Source organism: Megachile rotundata, chromosome 8 (genome assembly GCF_050947335.1).
Source record: "Megachile rotundata isolate GNS110a chromosome 8, iyMegRotu1, whole genome shotgun sequence".
Lineage (NCBI taxonomy): Eukaryota > Metazoa > Arthropoda > Insecta > Hymenoptera > Megachilidae > Megachile > Megachile rotundata.
In genome coordinates, this window is record NC_134990.1 from 9,445,097 (window position 1) to 9,466,602 (window position 21,506).

General features: G+C 33.2%; 1 protein-coding gene across 5 annotated transcripts in view; it reads right to left on the minus strand.

Annotated features, from left to right (window-relative positions):
- LOC100877990 (dipeptidase 1) overlaps positions 1-21,506 on the minus strand; it is a 414,301-nt gene that overhangs the window by 326,683 nt on the left and 66,112 nt on the right. For 2 of the 5 annotated variants that reach the window (XM_076534710.1, XM_076534708.1), the window contains exon 1: positions 7,388-7,584. The exons of 1 other annotated variant lie outside the window; for it this stretch is intronic. The gene's annotated coding sequence lies outside the window, so the exon portion shown is untranslated. Of the gene's footprint in view, positions 1-7,387; positions 7,589-21,506 lie in introns of those variants that run through there. 2 more of the 5 variants (XM_076534714.1, XM_076534713.1) reach the window with 2 other exon arrangements.

Genomic DNA, 21,506 nt, shown 5'->3' on the forward strand with positions numbered 1-21,506 from the left:
ATGGAATCTAACCTAACCTAACCTATAGTACTTTTGACTTAAGCCTTCTCTTCAGAGGTTACGTTACATTAGGCTTTTACAAACAGGGTTAGATGACATTAAGCTCTTACAGACAGGGTTAGATTCACTTAAACATCCTAATCAAATGTAATCCACATTAGGGCTATTATTCTTAGGTTAGATCGCATTAAGCTTTTATAAATAGTGTTAGTCTCAATGAAGCTTTTATCCGAACCAAACCTCAACCCCTTAGGATTGCGTCCTCACCATCCACCAAAAGCTACATCACATTAAGAATTTATGAAGAGTACGAATGCTTTCATCCTACCTTAGCTCATGATATTCCTACTTGAACCTATCCTCCAGAGGTTAGAACACATTAAGCTTTTACAGTGCTAGTATAAAGCTTTTATCTGTCCCTAGCACCTATGGTATTCCTACCCTTCAACGGTTAGAGGACATTAAGCTTCTACAGCTTGTCGCAATCAAGCTTTTATCCTTTTCCTAACTTAGCCTACCCCCTTACCGGTCGATTGAAATTCTCGATGAGAATAAACATCCATCGAGGCAACCTAAAGAACAGTCGAAATTGATCCCCAGGCCTGTAGCTATATCCCCGAGGTGCCCCGAACTTTGGATGCTGGCCAGTCTCGGAGTTTTTAAGATATTGCTTGCTCGACTGATGCCTTCGGCCTTCGTGCTGGAAATGAAGAAAAACGCGGGAGGCGAAGAGAGCGAAGGCACGTCGCGGAAATAAAGGGAAAGTCGAAGAAACCAACAAGATGTTACTCCGCGAACAGAGGCCAACCGAGAGGGATGAAGAACGTCGAAAGAAACATCGCTTTCAAATATTTCAACCGCAACAAAAGCCCGGTACTACCCTCGATCTCGACCTAGCCGCCTAACACACCATCCATTCTATGTCTTCTGTATTTTGAGCCGCACATATAGGCGAGTTTCGAGCTACAAGAATTCCCTTCTTCCACTAGGAAGCTTCCTCAGTCCAATGACACCGCGTTTTTTTCTATGGGAGAATGGTCCAGACGATGGGGGCAATGTACCCTTTACAATGCTCGTTTTACATCTATTTACGGTTATGGTTAGGTTGCACACTTCCTCACACTTCTCAGACACTAATTTCAGAAGTACCCAAAACATGTACCTTTGGGTTAACTCTTCAAATTGAATAGTACTTAATCCAATCCAAATAGTAGTTAATCCAAGTTATTGCAAGTAGAGGTTAGGTTAGTCTAACCTTCGTATGTAATGGTTAGGTTAGACTAACCTTTGTACGTAAAGGTTAGATTAGTCTAACCATTGCATGTGGAGGTTAGGTTGCTCTAACCTTTGTTACCATGGGTTAGTTTAGACTAACCTTTGTGTGTAAAGGTTAGGTTAGATTAACCTTTGTATCTAGAGGTTAGTTTGGACTAACCTTTGTGTGTAAAGGTTAGGTTAGATTAACCTTTGTAAGTAGAGGTTAGGTTAGTCTAACCTTCGTATGTAATGGTTAGGTTAGACTAACCTTTGTACGTAAAGGTTAGATTAGTCTAACCTTTGCACGTGGTGGTTAGGTTGCTCTAACCTTTGTTACTATGGGTTAATTTAGACTAACCTTTGTGTGTAAAGGTTATGTTAGATTAACCTTTGTAAGTAGAGGTTAGGTTAGTCTAACCTTCGTATGTAATGGTTATGTTACACTAACCTTTGTACGTAAAGGTTAGATTAGTCTAGCTTTTGCACGTAGAGGTTAGGTTAGACTAAGATTTTTATGTGGATGTTAGGTTGCTCTCACCTTTGTTACTATGGGTTAGGTTAAACTAACCTTTGCCTATAAACGTTAGTTCAGATTAGCCTTTGTACGTAGAGGTTAGGTAGGATTAACGTGTATGCATACAGATATGGTCTTCTTTCAACTCTTCAAATTGAATAGTACTTAAGCAAATCCAAATAGTAGTTAATATTGTTTTTAGAATCGTGCTGTTTTTAAAATCCTGCACTAAGAATGAACATACGGAAATTCAGAAAAAAAGGGAAGATGTCCACAATATAGATGTGACATGTTAATTAAAACACGGTGACCAGAAAGATCAGTCGAAAATTAGATCATAAACTTGAAGTGGACCGGCTCGTGAACTTATCTCCAGCTCGAAGACACACAAAACAGTGTGGAAACAGGGGAGAGACACGGTCGAGGAACAGGGAAGACGAAGTAGACCGAGGTCCAGGGTTTTAAGTGAATGGTGGGTAAACACTGGAAGGAACGAAGAGACCTTTGGAGGCTAGCCGAGTGGGTGGCGAAGACGGAGCAGGATTATACGAAAGCAGAAACCGAGAGGAATAATCGTGACCTTTAAGTTCTGCGAACGGAATACACGGAGTTACTCTATTTCCACCGTTTCTCCTACAAAATAACATTTTCCTTACGCTTATAAAATAAACAGTTCGTGCGAATCTTGCAGTGGAAGAATTATTCCCGTGAATATTCTTCCTCTCTGTGTTTATTTTTCACGTGTTAAACATTTTTGCGTCGACGATTTTTGGGGAACGTCTGACGGATTTTTGAGGTGAAGTGTGAAAGTCTCGTTTGGGAAGTTTGTTTTATAATGATGCAGATTGTAATGATTTAGTGTGACGCTATCTTATGTAACATGTTACTCATTTTGTACTGGTAAGGATTACATGAATAAATTAAATGTATGTATAATTCGAATGTGAAGAATCAGAAATAATGAACGCTGAAGAAATACAAAAAAGACTGAAAAACAGTGGAGAATAAAAAAGAAGTAAAAAATAAAGAACAAGAAAGAGTAAAAAGTGAAGAAGTGCAAAAAGGGTGAAGAACAAAAAATAAGCCTGAAAACATTTGAAGAAAAATTAAGAATATGGTAAAAAGTGAAAAATTAGAAATAGTACAAAATGAAGAGCAAGAAATAATAAAACTGAAGAATAGGAAATAATGAAGACTGAAGAAACACAAAAGAGTGAAAACTAAGAAACAGTGAAGAATAAAGAAATGTGTTTTTAATAAAAAAATGAAGAACGACAAATCACAAAGAATGAAGAAGAATCAGAAATAATGAAGGCTGAAGAAATACAAAAAAGACTGAAAAAAAGTGAAGAATAAAGAAGTAGTAAAAAATAAAGAGCAAGAAACAGGGAAAAGTGAAGAAATACAAAAGAGTGAAGAACAAAAAATAATAACTCTGAAGAAGAAATAATAAGTCTTGAAGAAAAATGAAGAACAAGTGAAGGGTTAGAAATAGTAAAAGATGAAGAACAAGAAATAGTAAAAATGAAGAACAAGAAATAGTAAAAATGAAGAAAAAGAAATAACGAAAACTGAAGTATACAAAAAAGTGTAAAAAACACTGACGAATAAAGAAGTACTAAAAAATGAAAACCAAGAAACAGCAAAGAACAAAGAGGAAGTAAAAAAGCAAAGAACAAGAAATAAAAAATGAAATTTGAAGAAGATGAAGAGACAATGAAGAATGAAGAGATAATGAAGAAGACGGAATAAATTAGACGGTATAATGAAGTAGCGAGCATAGAATAGTTACAGATAATGGAGTCGGAAGATTGGTTTACAGAAGTTCGAGAACAATGCACCGAAAAGCCCCGAAGACATGACGAGGGTAGGAAAAGAAGGTGGAAATGTTAGAATCACCGAAGCGCATATTTAGCGAGGAGGATAGTAACAAGATGAAGAGTGTCTGGTACCGGCCAGTCAAGAGCCATCAACCCATCTTCCTTGAGTTTCACCCCTTGGAACCCCTGTAAACCTCAGGACAACAACCCTGCTCTCTGTCCGGCCTAGCGCCCGTCATGAATATTACATCTTGTTATATTACCAACCCGCACTTACACAACATTCCGACACGTTTCATTAAAACGTGACACAACACTCTTCTCTTACATCGTGTCACGTTACGTTCAAATATATTTTCGTTAATTAATTTTTGAATTTTTTTATTTTTTCAGGTTATGTTTCATTCTGAAATATAGTCGTTAATTACTTCTTCTTCTATTTTTCTGAATTTAGAAATTTAGGAGTTTGAGATTCAACAATGGGGAAATTTTTCTGAAATAAATGTTGGGAATTTGGAAATTGAGAAATTTGAAAAATATGTAACTTTCAAATTTTTAAATTTGATGAAATTTTGAAACACGAAAGTAGGAATTTGAAAATTTAGAAGTTTTGAAACATGAAAGTAGGAATTTGAAAATTTAGAAGTTTTGAAATTTAGTAATACAGAAATTTCAATTTGTGAGAAGAAAGGAAAAGAATTCGAAATTCAGAAACTCAGAAAATCAAACATGCAAAAATTCCAAATTTGCAAATTTTCAAATTTAGAAACCTAATGTCTAAAAATTCGAAAATACATCAATTTAAAAGTTTCGAAATTTAATAACAGAAATTTCAATAAGTAACAGCAAAAGTTCATAAATTACAAAATTTTAATTAACTAGAATTAATTGATTTTAAAAATTATAATTAAACATTCTAAAAGTACCAAGTAAACCATATGTATACACATTAAACCATTCACGAAACTCGTTACATACAAACATCTATTTCCCTTAAAAACCCCTATTCCTCTTCCAGCAAACTTTTAAAATCACGTAATTCAAATCACGCGCAATTACTCAGCACGGTCATATAACGAGCTCTATCGACTACATTCAGAGCGCGAGGGTAAACAAAAAGTTTGTAAAGTTTAATGGAGAAAAGAAACAGTAAGTTGTTTAATTATCCTTATTGCTTACTGTTCGACGCATCGATTGACTTTTAATCCTCGATTCGCAGACCTAAAAACGCACCATAATTACCTTTCCTATCTCGAGTACCTTTCGAAGCTCTCCTAATGGAGTACCTAAACGCGTTTTCAAAGCGTTTAATTACTTCTCCCTTTCTGTAATTCAACGCCGGTTGAACTCTGCTTGGTCGTCGAAAGTTGCGTCGTTTCGCTTTTACCTTATTTTAAAGCTTCATCGTTCTCAAGCTTTTATTGCTTCGAAACACTGCAACAATTCCGCGTTTGCAACGTGCTTGCTGCACCCTGCCAATAATCTACAACGTTGCATCCGACGAACAAACGCTATTCAACGGATTATTCTCTTTTATAAACCTTCCGTATACAGGCTCTCTCTAAAGTCTCCACCCTTATATTCCGGAAAGGGCTTTAAATACGGAAAAATGTTTCGGACAATAGTTGTAGATATCGAGAGTTAAGATGGTGGCAACAATTTGACCTTGGTTTGAAGGTCGCGTCTTCAGTTTCTTAAATGGAACCCCCATTTGATATCTACAACTTTTCTGAAACATTTTTCCATGTTTGAAGCTGTTTCTAAAATATAATGGTGGTATGACGTTATAATCTGACTTTAGACTTCTAACTTAGACATCTGACTTATAGCTTGTATAATAAAAATCTTGTGAATTGGTCATATGACCGCTTTGGCTTTAGTGAAAATAAAATTTGTTCATCAAATTTAAAAATTATTGTCGGTTTTAATTATTCATAGAAAAATGGAATGTGTTTGATGGGAAATTGTTGCCGCCATTTTATGTAACCTTGATATCGTACAACTTTTTTCTGAAACGTTTCTGTATACATATATTTATGTTATAAATTATAATTACGCAGTGTAATAGATATCGATACTCTAATATCCTGTAATATTTCAAGCAGATATATATCTGAAAAGGATGCTTCAAATTCAATAAGGAGGGAAGATGCAGAACCGTACGACGTTCAAACACGCTTCCGTTCCTATCTGCCAGAAAATATACAGCGCGGAAAAATTGCGAGAGCAGCTTGAATATTCTAAAAGTGCAACGGCGCGAAGGAACACGACAGATAACAACAACAAACCCCTGTGTATCGATTGGCAAGGAGCCGATTGATAGAGGGCAAACGATATAACGAGTCGCGGGGCTTATTGCGCACCGGTGCCTTTCAAATTTGTTTGTTTTGTCCCGCGAGATGTTTTGAAAGGAGACACCGACGTAAGACAGTTACCGTTTGTTGTGCACGTTTTGTACGAAACAGAATATTGAACTGGAGGTTAACAAACTGTAATTTTATCTGAACTCGTCTGTATCTGATAAGATTACAAAGAATGCATGTTGAAATGTAAGTCAAAGAATGATTTTTTGTAATGTATAATTAAGATGTCAACCCATGTTGTTAACTCAAGAAATGGCACTTCATATGTAATTCTGTAGTATGTCAGGTAAATACTTTTGTACCGAACTAACGTGGATATAGGAATAATAGAATTTAGAATAAAACCTCAAGATTTAACATATTCCATACAAGACCACAGAAGGTTAGTTTAAACAGTTAACAATAATTGTGTAAATGTACTCATGTCCAAATATCAATGAGAACCACTGAATATTCAGTAAAAGTATTAATTAAACTAAGCACAAGGTAGAAACGAAAATGTAGAATACCAAACTCTGCTATGTAGTTCTAACTTGCCTCTGGGAGAATACTACAATTTCTACGAAGTCAATTCTCCTTAATTTTTTGAAAGATACATAAACCGCGTATTTTTTTAATGAGGTTTATTCATGGAATGCAAAGATTTCTGTTTGAAAACACATTTTAGTATTTAATATTTCTTTTCTATATTTAATAAAGAAATATAGATAATCTATATTTGATAAAGAATTATAATAGCTTTTTTATTATAATAATTAAATTCAAGGCTATTGTTAAGGAAAATAACGATGTCAAAATATGGTATCATACTGTGATGCGTGTAGCGATCAAATATAACGAGATCTGATTAAAATGTAACTTAACCTCTATGTACATACTCTTATTATGTTATAAATATTCTTATTATTATAAGTATATCAAACATTCTATTCTCCTCTTTTATACATGTTACAATTTTTAATTTTGACTTTACAACAAAGCAGTCAAACATTATTCACAATATTATCTTACTACTGTAATTAAAATTAATATTAACATTACTAGACAATTTTTACAAAAATATGATTATGTGTATTTTATTCGAACCTGAACAGTTTTCATATCATGTTACACAGTGTTATTTACATAATACATCTAGTAATACTATCTACATAAAATATTGCAAGAAAGGTTAAAATTTATGTCCTCGTATTTAAAAGAGATATTTCGAAAAATGTCAAATTGTAATAAAACATTATTACATACTACATCGATATTTCATTTAAAACTAATCTAATAAAACGGAACAATTACGCGTCCATTTTAAACGTCGCACTTCGACGCTGACAGAAAGTGTCAAACGACATTTCTCTCGAAAATAAAATGTTTGATATGAAATTCCTCACAGTATATATTACATGTAATAAAAATAATTGACAAATGTAATGACTCACCATTTAGAGATCGATTATCCATGTAGAGGAACAGCAAAAAGCACTTTTGTCACAATTGCACAAAATCACACGCGCGACGCGTAACACTTCGATAGTAATGGCGTCCGCTTGCGCCGTGGCGGGTCCTTGCGGTTCTGCGCAAGCGCAGATGCTATGCGCAGTTCGTACTGCGCAACCACGTGACTTGTACGAGGCCCGCTGTATTTTCTCAAGTTTAAATTCACGTAACCGAGAAAGGAAGCATAATTTTATTACATAAAGCGTTTATTAGTATTAATTAAATGTTATTTATATATTGTATGATATATTTACAAGTTTGTAGTGCAATTTAATTTAAAGTAAGCTATTATTAAATACTAATTTTCAGATTTTAGTACCTTTAATTGAACGAAAATATTTTTCAAGGCTTCCTTAATGAAATTTCCTTAATATGTTTTATTTAATAATGCGAAAACACATTCTGTGGTACGAATTGTTTAATAAACTATCTGTGGTAAATTGTATTTAATATAACATGATACATATTATTTAATAATTTATGTAATTAGTCTTAAACTATCTGTTACTCTTACAATTTGAATGTTAATATCTAATGTAAATTGTAATTAAATTAAATATATTAATACCTGAAAGCAAACTAACTCGTCAATTAGTAAGAGATGAAATAAGGTTATAAAAGTAAAGATATCTTAAGGCAACTAAAACCACACTCTCATTAAGAACAAAGCTTTTCTCAAAATTACTGACTTTCGTAATAATATTTGCGCCCGGTACATAACATGCCGTGTAAACACTGAAACAAGAATCAACCTGAACACATTACAATGTTAGTACTACAATAGAAAATATTGGCGAACCTGGCAAACATTCACTTTACATCTCTGTAAACAGAAACGAGAAGAGCTTTCGTTTGGCACTCGAACTTTCGTGAGCGTGCCAACCTGTTATCAACGCCACAGATATTCCAGATATCGAATCGTGCTGCAAACTGTTACCAATCATTTAAAACTTGTACCTTCATCGCCTCTTTTCAACCTCCAAACAAAGGACCATTTCAAAACTGTAACACCATTCCGCTATCAATATTCACCGTCGATATTTCAAACATCGATCGCGATATTTAATAAAGATTCCACAAAGGATTAAATTGTTAAAATGATGTAGTGTCTTCTATGATGCTGCATTGTATACGAGATTATAATGAGATAACGTATTTTATCGGTGGATCATTGTTTTATTTTACTGTCAGGCGTTCTTAACTTTCTGTCCAAAGAAATTCATACGTTGGAGAGGATAAATCAACGACGAAGTAAAACACTTTAAAGTTTGAATGCAGAATTTCACGCGAATTGTTCTGCGTATTTCCCCTTCCCTTCCAGTCCATAGTTCCATCAGGAATAACACAAAATATTGAATAGAGCCATTCGTTTTTATCAGACAATTCTTTTCACGTTCGCATCGTCATAGACGTACGAGAGGATCGAGGGAACAGAGAAATGAACCAGAAGAGAAATGATAGCGATTGCAGGCAAAAGTGGGGATGGGGAACGGTGGGGAAAAAAAAAAGGAATTATTTTTTTCACGTCGATAGCGTACACGTTAGATACGTACGACAGATTCGGTATTTCCGAATGCATTCGTCGATTGGAAAAACGTTTACTGGCTGAAAGAAACGCAAACAAAGCGAGTATCTACATAGATGGAAGCTTGCTATTCCGGGTTTTCACGTTCGACGTTTTAATGATATGTCTCTCAAACCATCAGTTTCAAAAGCACTCGTAATCGACTGGCTAAAAAATTAACCCATTACAATAATTAATTCGAATTCGTTATTCTATTGTACGGACGTATACTCGGACAATCGGAGACACGTGATTAAATTTTTAATGAAAATTATGAACTAGTAATACAAGACTCTTTGCCGATAGAGTAACGTTAGATATAGAGAAAATTTTGGATAAAATCATAAGTGTATCAAATTTAATTCATCATAGTTATTATTATTATATGGAAATTTATTTCTAGCATGGTGAGAAAAACACTATTAAAAAAAATATAATAAGTATAACAATTTAAAAACAGTTCAGTACATAAGTATAGTACAGTAGCGTAATGATAGAGTAGTATAGTGAAATAGTTACAATTGCAAGTTGTATAGTAATCTAGTGACATTTGCAGACTAGTGGAATGACATAATAGTAGCATAGTGGATTAGTAATTTAGTTGTACAGTTTTACAGTTATATAGTATTCATAATAGTTATAGTAGTTATAGTAGTTATAGTAGTTATAGTAGTTATGGTAGTATGGTAGTGTAGTAGTTATAGTAGTTATAGTAGGTGTAGTAGTATAGTAGCACAGTAGCATAGTAGTATAGTAATATAGTAGTATAGTAGCATAGTAGTACAATAGTATAGTAGTACATATAGTAGTATAGCAAAACAGTAAAGTAATAAAATAGTAAAATAGCAGAATAGTAAAACAGTAAGACAGTGAAGTAATAAAATAGTGAAACAGTAAAATAGTAAAATAGTGAAATAGTGAGATAGTAAAATAGTGAAATAGTAAACTACTGAAATGGTGAAATAGTGAAATAGTGAAATAGTGAAATAGTAAACTACTGAAATGGTGAAATAGTGAAATAGTGAAATAGTGAAATAGTAAACTACTGAAATGGTGAAATAGTGAAATAGTGAAATAGTGAAGTAGTAAAATAGTGAAATAGTAAAATAGTGAAGTAGTAAAATTCTGAAATAGTAAAATAGTGAAGTAGTAAAATAATGAAATAGTAAAATAATGAAATAATGAAATAATGAAATAGTGAAATAGTGAAATAGTGAAGTAGTAAAATAGTGAAATAGTGAAATAGTGAAATAGTAAACTACTGAAATGGTGAAATAGTGAAATAGTGAAATAGTGAAATAGTGAAGTAGTAAAATAGTGAAATAGTAAAATAGTGAAGTAGTAAAATTCTGAAATAGTAAAATAGTGAAGTAGTAAAATAATGAAATAGTAAAATAATGAAATAATGAAATAATGAAATAGTGAAATAGTGAAATAGTGAAATAGTGAAATAGTGAAATAGTAAACTACTGAAATGGTGAAATAGTGAAATAGTAAACTACTGAAATGGTGAAATACTGAAATAGTGAAATAGTAAAATAGTGCAATAATGAAACAGTAAAATAGTAAAATAGTGCAATAGTAAAATAGTAAAATAGTAAAATAGTAGAATAGTAAAACAATAAAACAATAACGTAATAAAATAGTAAAATAGTAATGTCAAAATAATAAACAAGTATCATAACAAAACAGTAAAACAATAAAATCCCAAAACAGCGAAATAAATAAAATACCAAAACTCTAAAACAGTAAACCAATATCTTGCGATAATTCCACCATACAATTTCCGCGTTAAATTAATATGCCTCCAGCGTTCTCAACTGTTAGTTTCGCGATGCGCTTTTCATATAACAAAAGTGTCGTTTAAAACGCACGCATCAACGGAAGAGCAACTATTCGTGTCATAGTTGGAATACATGAAACTAACTCTCGGGTACTATTGCCAAAAGCAAAATGTAGGTCGCAAACAAGGACGATCAAGCGATCTGGCAAAGATTTATCCGAATTCAACGACGGACACAAGTAAATGGAGACCAGCCCGGGTTGAATGTGTTCGATTAACCGAACACAGGTTTCCATGCAGATTTAGTTTTCCGTGACGCGGTACATGTTATTTGCAGAAAGGAAAACAAACGAATTTCAACGGTGAACAACGATGAAAATCACGAAATCAAATTCCCGAGGATAAAACCCTAGTCAGTAACGTCTGTAATCACGGTCCCAAAGGCTCTTTCAATTTCTCGAGAATTTTTGAAAATAGTGCTCTAAGTAACATTATATCTTTTTCTAAATTTTGTATTTTTTCGAATACAAAATTACTGTAACCTAGTTTATTACAAAAACTGTTTCTAAATTTTAACATTCTCACATTTAAATTGAACTAAATTTTAAACAGACTGGAATTTCAACATTTATATGGAATTAAATTTTAACGTTTAAACGAGATTAAATTTTAAAAAGAGAATGAAATTTTAATACTCGAAAAGAGAATGAAATTTTGATAGTCGTTTAAAAAGTTGCCTACAGGGCTCCACGGTAGCGAATTACGTCGCTGGTCTACGCGCACATATCTTTCCTTGTAAACACTGAGATAAATGCACAAAGATTGTGTAGAAACGTTATACGTAAAAACTGTTTGTGAACGTCCATTTAAAAGCGTTCAAACAACTAACGTTGTGTTGCTGTTTCCTAGTGACGCCAGAGAGCGCGTATTTTTAAAACAAACACGCAAACATTATTTAAAAGATGGAAATATATATTCAGCTGAAATTTTTTACGCCGCCTGTGTTTAACGTTTTGTTAAGAAATTTTGAGCACGGGTGTTCCCTAATGTATGTTTCTGGTTTTCAAACTCGAATACATTTTTTAAGGATGCGCGAGAAGCTTTAAATCGTTGGGTACATATTTGTCTCGTAAACATTTGTATGCGAAGTGTGAATTAGGTTCACGAGACAAGTAAGCAGTGACGATAAAATAAACGTGATGAATAACGAAAATGCATAATAATTAATGAAACGTAATAGACAATTTTTATTGAGGGTATTAATCTATAAGGGTGTCTACTGCATATTACTGATTGACTATTGTAATATTTTATTACTTTATAATAGCAATATTTTGCTGTTTTAATATTCTAATATTTAATTATTGTACTGTTGTACTATTCTACTGCATGACTGTACTAGCGTACTACGACATTACTATACTACTGCACTACTATAACTACCATAACTACTATACTACTGTACTACTATAACTACCATAACTACTATACTACTGTACTGCTGTAACTACCATAAATACTATACTACTGTACTGCTGTAACTACCATAACTGCTATACTACTGTACTACAACTGCACTACTGTACTAGTATACTACGACATTACTATACTACTATACTACTATAACTACCATAACTACTATACTACTGTACTGCTGTAACTACCATAACTGCTATACTACTGTACTACAACTGCACTACTGTACTAGTATACTACGACATTACTATACTACTATACTACTATAACTACCATAACTACTATACTACAGTATTACTAGAACTACTATACTACTACACTACTATAACTACCATAACTACTATATTACAGTACTACTATAACTACCATAACTACTATACTACTGTACTGCTGTAACTACCATAACTACTATACTACTGTACTGCTGTAACTACCATAACTGCTATACTACTGTACTACAACTGCACTACTGTACTAGTATACTACGACATTACTATACTACTATACTACTATGACTACCATAACTAGTATACTACAGTATTACTAGAACTACTATACTACTACACTACTATAACTACCATAACTACTATATTACAGTACTACTATACTACTATACTACTATACTACTATACTACTATAACTACCATAACTACTATATTACAGTACTACTATACTACTATACTACTATACTACTATACTACTATACTACTATACTACCATACTACCATACCACTATACGACTGGACTACTATACTACTGTACTACTTTACTAATATACTACCATACTACTATACTACTACACCACTATACTACTATTCTACTATGTTACTAGACTACTATAACTACCATAACTACTATACCACAGTACTACTATAACTACTATACTACTACACTACTATAACTACCATAACTACTATATTACAGTACTACTATATTACTATACTACTATAACTACCATAACTACTATATTACAGTACTACTATACTACTATACTACTATACTACTATACTACTATACTACTGTACTACTACACTACTATACTACTATACTACTACACTACTATACTACTATACTACTATAGTACTACACTACTATACTACTAAACCACCATACAACTATATCAGTATACTACAATACTATTATTGCTTTTTCAATACATTGCTACGTCACTAAACTACAACACAACCATTCTGCAACTTTATTATTTCATTTAATTTAATATTCGACTCCTAAAAGTGTAGAAATAATTCTTGTTTAAAACTCCAGAAATAATGTACATGTAAATATAGCAAACGCTTCTTAATTTCTTAAAGAGTTCTTCTAAACGTACTTATGAAATTAATTTTTGAGATACTTTATGAAATATTTCTGATGTTAATATAATCTAATGCAAACGTACGTATTATTGAAATATGAAAATATTGGAATATAAAGAGTGTCTATTGACATTGAGAAGAAGTGTCTCGATGCATTCATAGTTAATTGCAAATGACAGATTCCGTCCGGAACGAGTGGAATAATAAATTGTTATTGAGATTCCACTTTCCTGAGAAACTGACAAGGTGTTCGCCGCAGAAGCTTTGTCATAACCGAGACATAAAATTTTATTCCTCTGATCGTCCTTTTCTGAATTGTCTTCGTTCCGTGAGAATCGATATTTACCATTCGATTAAAACGAAACAGGCAATAAAACGAAGCGATAGAAGATGCTGCGGTGCAATTAAAAGGATTTCATGAATTTCTCCTTCTGGTATAATTATAGGAAAATCTAAGACGGAAATGTTATAATTGTCTGAAATTTAAGTCGTTTCGAATGACTTTGCTTTAATATTGCTTCAGTGTTCCTTTGTAAAGGAGTACTTTTTTAAACAAATGCAACTTCGTTTAAATTGAAGAATTGATTCATTTTTGAATTTATTACCACTATTTTATTTTGGAGGTTAACATATGAAATTTAATATTTGCTAATCTAACCTAACCTAGTACTATATGGACGCATTTACATACTCAAATTTTTATTTTAGGATCATTACCACTGTTTTACTTTAAAGCCTTAATATTTTTCAAGTTTATAAATTCACAGATTTCAGCATTTTTAATTTTCAGATTTGTAGATTTTTAGATTTGTGGTGATTATATCTATTTCATTTCACCTCACAGTATTATTTTATAAAACAATGTAGACGGAATGATGAATTTATTTTACACGAAACGAAACGAGAGAATTTCGTTCCAACAAAAAATCTACAAAACGCGATTCAAAAACGAGTAAGAAAAAATACAAACAGAGAAAAGGTAAACTGGTTGAAGATATGTTGGATGAGGTTTCGCAAAAGTGCACCGTATACTATTTTATAGAAAACATCGATGGAGGATACAGAATTTAAGAAGTTAGATTTGTCACCTACATGTCGGGGACCTCCAAAATTTGAAAGAATCGCTGGCGCCTTTGTATAATGCCGTACCTATTCCATACGAAAAATATAAGGATATGGAGCAGTACCTATACCTCCGTTGCATCATGAATATTTCAAAACACCGCCACATAAAGAGCGCAAATAAATAATAGCAATATCTCGCGTTAAGTTTAACGATATATAAATATAATTAACGTTCAAAATAAAAAATACTACCCCTATTTTATTTCTCGTTATTACTTACAAACAAAATTGGATTAACACGAAATATATTTTGAGCGATATTTAATTTTTCGTAATTGAAATTAAATGATTTTTACAATTGTGCAAGTCCATTTACAGTCCGTAAATATACATTATAATAGTTAAATTCGCCTAGAAGAAATTTATATAATCAAACTACATTTTGATAAATTAAACCAGACTTGATATAAATTACCTAAATTGTATCATTTCGGGTTATCTTCACAAATATTCAACGTCTAATAAGAACGACACTGTTTAAATTTATTCTGCAGGAAAGAAAAAAGACAAAGGTAAAGAAATTTCTTGCGACTAGTATGTCCGAGATTTCCACTGGCTCGCGAAGTTCTTTTCGTTGTCGACTATTTTTTTTTATAAAAAATGATGAATTTACGCTAAGAAACCATTTACTCGGTCGAGTCGCGAGTCTTCAAAAGAAAAACGTTTAATTGCCGTTGAAGCAGAAGCTGAAAGTTTTGTTAAAGCTTTTGCCGAGTTTTAACGAATAAATGCAGAATTTTTCGTCAAGCTTTCTGTACGGTTCTCGGACATTCGTAGTTTAAAAAAGAAAGAGGAAACTCATCGCTAGAGTATTCTGCAACTTGAAACTGGGATGAGCGTAGAACTTGAAAATACAATAAGTATTTATCAGACGGGGAATTTGAAGGTAAATTTGCGATTTAATTAAGTTCTTGAGGAAACTGTGTTGAAATGTGTTGTCGGAGAAATCGACGTGTGTTGGAAGATGAGTTGTGAGGATTAGGGAGGGATGAGACTTTTAAATATAGGGTAGTAGAAATAGATCAATTTTTGGGGGGAGAAGTAATAAAATGCAAGAGTAGTGGTGGATTATTATTAATTCAGTGTAATTTGGAAATTTTTGGGTTTTGGGTTTTGGGTTTGACAATTTTTTACTCATGATTTGTACTTTCTCAAATTTTCAGAGTTTCAAATTTCCAAATTCACAGATTTCCAAATTCTTAAATTTCCAAATTCTTAGATTTCCAAATTCTCAAATTTCCAAATTCCCAAATTTCCAAATTCTTAGATTTCCAAATTCTCAAATTTCCAAACTCCCAAATTTCCAATCTCTCAAATTTCCAAATTCTCAAATTTCCAAACTCACAAATTTCCAAACTCCCAAATTTCCAATCTCCCAAATTTCCAAACTCTCAAATGTCCAAACTCTCAAATTTCCAAACTCTCAAATTTCCAAACTCTCAAATTTCCAAACTCTCAAATTTCCAAACTCTCAAATTACCAAACTCTCAAATTTCCAAACTCCCAAATTTCCAAATTCTCAAATTTCCAAAATCTCAAATTTTCAAACTCTCAAATTTCCAAATTCTCAAATTTTCAAGTACTTAAATTACAAAATTCTCAAACTTCAATTTCCTCAAATTTGAAAATCGTCAATTTCCTACATCCTTTTTCCAACAATTCAGACCCTAAAATTTCTAAACTCACAATGCACGTCCTCGACAAAATAAAGTTCAAAGCAACCAATAACAAAAAAGAACAAATTAAAAACAAACAATTTTCACAATAAACTAATAAAAGTTAATATAAAAGTCAAGATAATGATTTATTAGTCGCAAGAATTATTTGACACTGAATGCAGAATTTATTAAGAAGGTATTCTAATTTTCTACAGCAGTAAAGCACACGCTACTACTTAATTAACTCGTTGCCCGTCTTCTAATTAAGCAAGGTGTGCTTTCTGTCATGGGATTACTTCCCGCTCTTATACTTTTAAGTTTTTCACCTTTCAGTTTGTCTTTCAACACCTGGACGACTGCAATTAACGAAATTAGTACTCGACATTCGCTTCGTACTTATTTATCATCATAACTTCGACGGAGGATAATTGATAACACTGTTTAAGAATTATTCATTTCTTATCTAACAAATGCTTATCCTTATCTGACTATATAAAAATTACGAAGTCCCTTTACTTAAAAAGAATTAAGAAGTTAACATTTATTTAGCGATTTTTTATTTTAATTATGTTTATTAGATTTGTCTATTTATATAACGTTATGAATAAGTGAATATTTATTTTTAATGAAAGGATTCTTAGAGTTGATAAAAGTTTGAAATCTAATAATGAAAATGTAGCAAGAAATATAGCAATGAAAATATTATTTAAAAAAATAATTTTTGAGAGAATTATATTAGAATTCATTTTGTAAAATTTTAGTATGAATAACGTAAATTGACTATGAAATAATAGGAATAGCATCTAAATTAATTTTTGAACGCCTTGTAAAATTGCTCACGTGACGCACTCGTGAGGGATTTGGGTATTTGGGAAATTTAAGAAATTGGGGAAATTCGGGAAATTTGGGAATTGGAAACTGTGGGGATTGGGAAATTTTGGAAATGGAAAATTTTGGAATTGGGAAATTTGGGAATTGGGAAGTGCAGGGATTGGGAAATTTGGGAATTGGGAAATTTGGGAGTTGGGAAATTTGGGAGTTGGGAAATTTGGGAATTGTGAAGTGCAGGGATTGGGAAATTTGGGAATTGGGAAGTGTGGGAATTGGGAAATTTGGAAATTGGGAAATTTGGGAATTGGGAAATTTGGGAATTGGGAAATTTGGGAATTGGGAAATTTGGGAATTGGGAAGTGTGGGAATTGGGAAATTTGGAAATTGGGAAGTGTGGGAATTGAGAAATTTAGGATTTGGGAAGTTTGGGAATTGGGAAATTTGGGAATTGGGAAATTTGGAAATTTGGAAATTGGAAAATTTGGAAATTGGGAAATTTGGAAATTGGGAAATTTGGGAATTGGGTAGTGCGGAGATTGGAAAATTTGGGAATTGGGAAGTGTGGGAATTGGGAAATTTGGGAATTGGGAAATTTGGGAATTGGGAAATTTGGAAATTGGGAAATTTGGGAACTGAGAAATTTGGGAATTGGTTAGTGTGGGAATTGGGAAGTGTGGGAACTGGGAAATTTTGGAATTGGGAAGTATGGGAATTGGGAAGTGTGGAAACTGCAAAATTTTGGAATTGGGTAATTTGGGAAATGTAAAATTTGGGAATTGGGAAAGTTGAGAATTGGGAAATTTGAAAATTGTGAAATGGCAGAATTGGGAAATTTGTTAATAGGGAAATTTTAAACTGGCATCAAAATTAATTTCTGAATCCCACATGACGCACTCGTGCGTCCCGACTCGTTAAAATACAAGGGGTTCATCACTTTTTAACTTGAATGTAAATGTAGTTAATTAAAAGTCTTCGTACACACATGTTTACAGTCCCTGGCCATCGAATTACCACGTACGAAAATTTCACTTTTATGGCCATAATTATGTCATACACGGAAAATCTTAGGTCACGCAAAATTATTACTAAATACGTTGATAACGATATAGCAACCGATTCGTTACTGTCGATAATAATCAAATTGTGTGGGTGATGAGCGATTAAGGGCCGTGCGTTTACGTTAGGCTCGAGTATAGCGCTGGAGGTGAAATTTGAATGCCATAGAAAATGTCCGCCTACCAAAAGACTAGTTTACAACTCTCCAACCACGTTATACGAGTTGAAAAGAATTACAGATATTTGAGAAAGTAACGAAGATATGAAGCATATGATCAATGTATACAGAGCATGCCGCTGTGACCAAAGCAGAGGAAATACAAGACATTAACATGTGTTAATAATGTTATGTACAGTAGTAGTAGCTAATAAATTACAGTTTGAGCCCTTTTAATTTTACAGAAATAATGCTGAAAATTTATGGTAGTATTCAATTCAATGTTTATGCTATTCAATTGCCAGATCTATAAAAATGTTTGCATTGTCACTGTGTGCAGACGTATCAGTACTCTATCAACTGCAGACTTTTTAATTTTGAATATTGAGGACATTGTTTTCAGATTAAAGCGTCAGCAAGGTTTATGGCACTTTCCAATAGGGCCAGTTATGAAGGGAATAAAAATATTTGTCTGAACCTGTGCGTAACCTCTGAAAAAACAACTGCGAAACACCTATGGAGCGTTTTTATTTGTTCAATTAAACAAGTCGATAAATTCAACTCTATCGAGTTCTGCGTCGATCGTATACAACTGCAATGTCAATAAATTTCTCCGACCTACGTTTGCTGAATGCATCGGAATAAACTGATTCGCGAAAAAAAATAGACTAACAAATTTGCCGTATAGACAAAAAGTCGTATACTAAGATAGTAGAAACTCCCAACAATTTCTTTCGAACCAAAAATATAATCTGTATAAGATCTAATAAGGAATACGTCTTCTACAATTATTTATAAAAATAATACATTTTTAACTAGAGTATTGATTGCAAGAATTGTTTAGTTAATTTTTAAAATCTCTTAAATAAATAACGATGTCATTCAAGTAAACTAAAAATAATTTTTCTAAATAATTATATATAAATATTTTCTCTAAGTTTTGAAATAAACTCTTAATAATTTATCTGAAAAAACGGCGTTGTATCGAATTGGCGGCCATTAAACGCGACTGAAACGCAGAAAATGTCTTGAAATAGAGAACGAGTTCCGATAACTTAATATTGACGTTCGTTCGCAAAGAGAGTAGAATTCCTAAAGGAAACAGAAACGAAAGGGTCCGGATATGCGTAGGGAAGGAAAATATGGAAAGTGTTGCCAGATGAATGACGGTCGAGGCTTTTCGTCCGATGGGGACCAAACCTAGCCTTCTACTGCAACGTGAAAAATGTGAACGTTTCTCGTTTCACACCCACGTATCGTCGGGAACAAATTCTTAGTCAATTTTAAGTGCGACTTTTAACATTTTTAACGGGATACAGATAGAGTAACTGTACGTAAGAGTGCAACGTAGAACTGCGTTGCATTAGAACACTCATGTTAACTTGATAATTTGAAAATTTATCTCATAGTTTCGAATATTAAAGTTTTTCAAGTTTGAACATTTTTTAATTTTCATGCAACTTTTATATTTTAATTTTTAATTTAGGTTTTGTAACTTTTTAATTTTCAAATCTTCGTACTCCACCCAATTTTTAGGATTTTGTGGATGTTCAGAATACGAAAACAAAGTTATTGAAAGAAACTTATACGTACATTCCTACTGTTAATTTACTACTAAATTTGTTCTAGTTAAACATAAATTAAAAAGAATAAATTTTTCTTAGACCCCTTTCGTTTATTCACAATATTCCTGAAAATGTAACTGAATTTCTTTTCCGGATGTACGAGTCCCGCGATGCACTCTTCGTATTCAATTCTAACACTTGACAGTTAAAACTCAGCGCCGCAGGCTGGATTTATCATTTCGTTCATTTTTCACTTGCTTTGTGAGTCCAAGGATCAACAGGGATCCTCGGGGAAGATCTCGGCGTACATATATGTATGCGCATTCTTTTCAAAAACCCGTTAGATTTATTATACTTCTTTTGAACATTCAAATATAATGCAGCGAATAATACGGTCCCTTAATTATTTGTCTCGTGAAATCTTTTGATGACTGAACGAAATCTTTTAATACAAAAACGCGGAAAGTTGCGAGTGTTTTCTGTTGAAGTGAAATGCAAATGATTTTTAAAAAATCTTTTTTCTATTCAGTTGAACATATGCATATGTATGAATAGTATAAATCTATAGTATGACATATAATACATGTATACACAGGGTGGCTCACCACATTTTGCACATGAAGGTTCTTAATGTTTTTTTAAATGGAATCATATATTTTTATTGCATCAGCTGATACTCCGTCGTATTCTTTACAAAAAAGTATTAGTCTATTTATGTGAAAAAATTATTAGTATAGGAGATGTTCACTTATTTTTCAATTTTAATGTACATACATACATGAGTACATGTATACAAAATTAAAAATAAATTCCGTTAAAAGAAATTGTTAACCATCCTCTAATCAGTCATAGCCTATTTCAGGAATCTCCTGAAAAAAGAGCAGGGGTAGTTTAAAGAAAAACCGTGCAATAAATTCAGAAACTACCCCTATTCGCGAGTACGAAATAAACTGGTCGTTTCGTGGATGTCGCCCCAGTCGAGCTCGATAAGCACTTCCCTCTAACCGTCCGAAAGAAACAACAAATATAGTGGAGCGAAGGAGGGGTTGCAGATCGAAGGGGGTTGAAAGTGTGCTGGCCGCGGTACAGGAATTCGCACAGAGCATTACCAGGAGAAGATGTTCACAGATTGTGCCCCGGAGCTAGACGTATTTGGGTCACTGGTACGTTTTCCTCGCTCCCTCGGGCATCCCTTTCCACCCCACTCCTCGTAGCCAGCTCCTGCAGACGCGTACACCGAGGTAAATCAGCCTCCTCCATCCCTGTTCGCGATCACACGGTGTCCCTCTTCCCTATTTTCGTTTCGAGAAAAACGTCAGCCACACGAGGCTCGGAAATCGGCACGTGGACTCCTCTCCTTCAGGATGATCCGGCTCGCGGCTGCAAATAACTCGACACAGGGGATGAAGGGCAGGGACGAAACCGACGGAGGTACAACTCGCTCGTTTATAGGGGTAGTGAGTTTTTGGGACGAGGAAATTGGTTTTAGGTGTACGATGTTTAAATGTGGATTTCACGAAATAATAAATG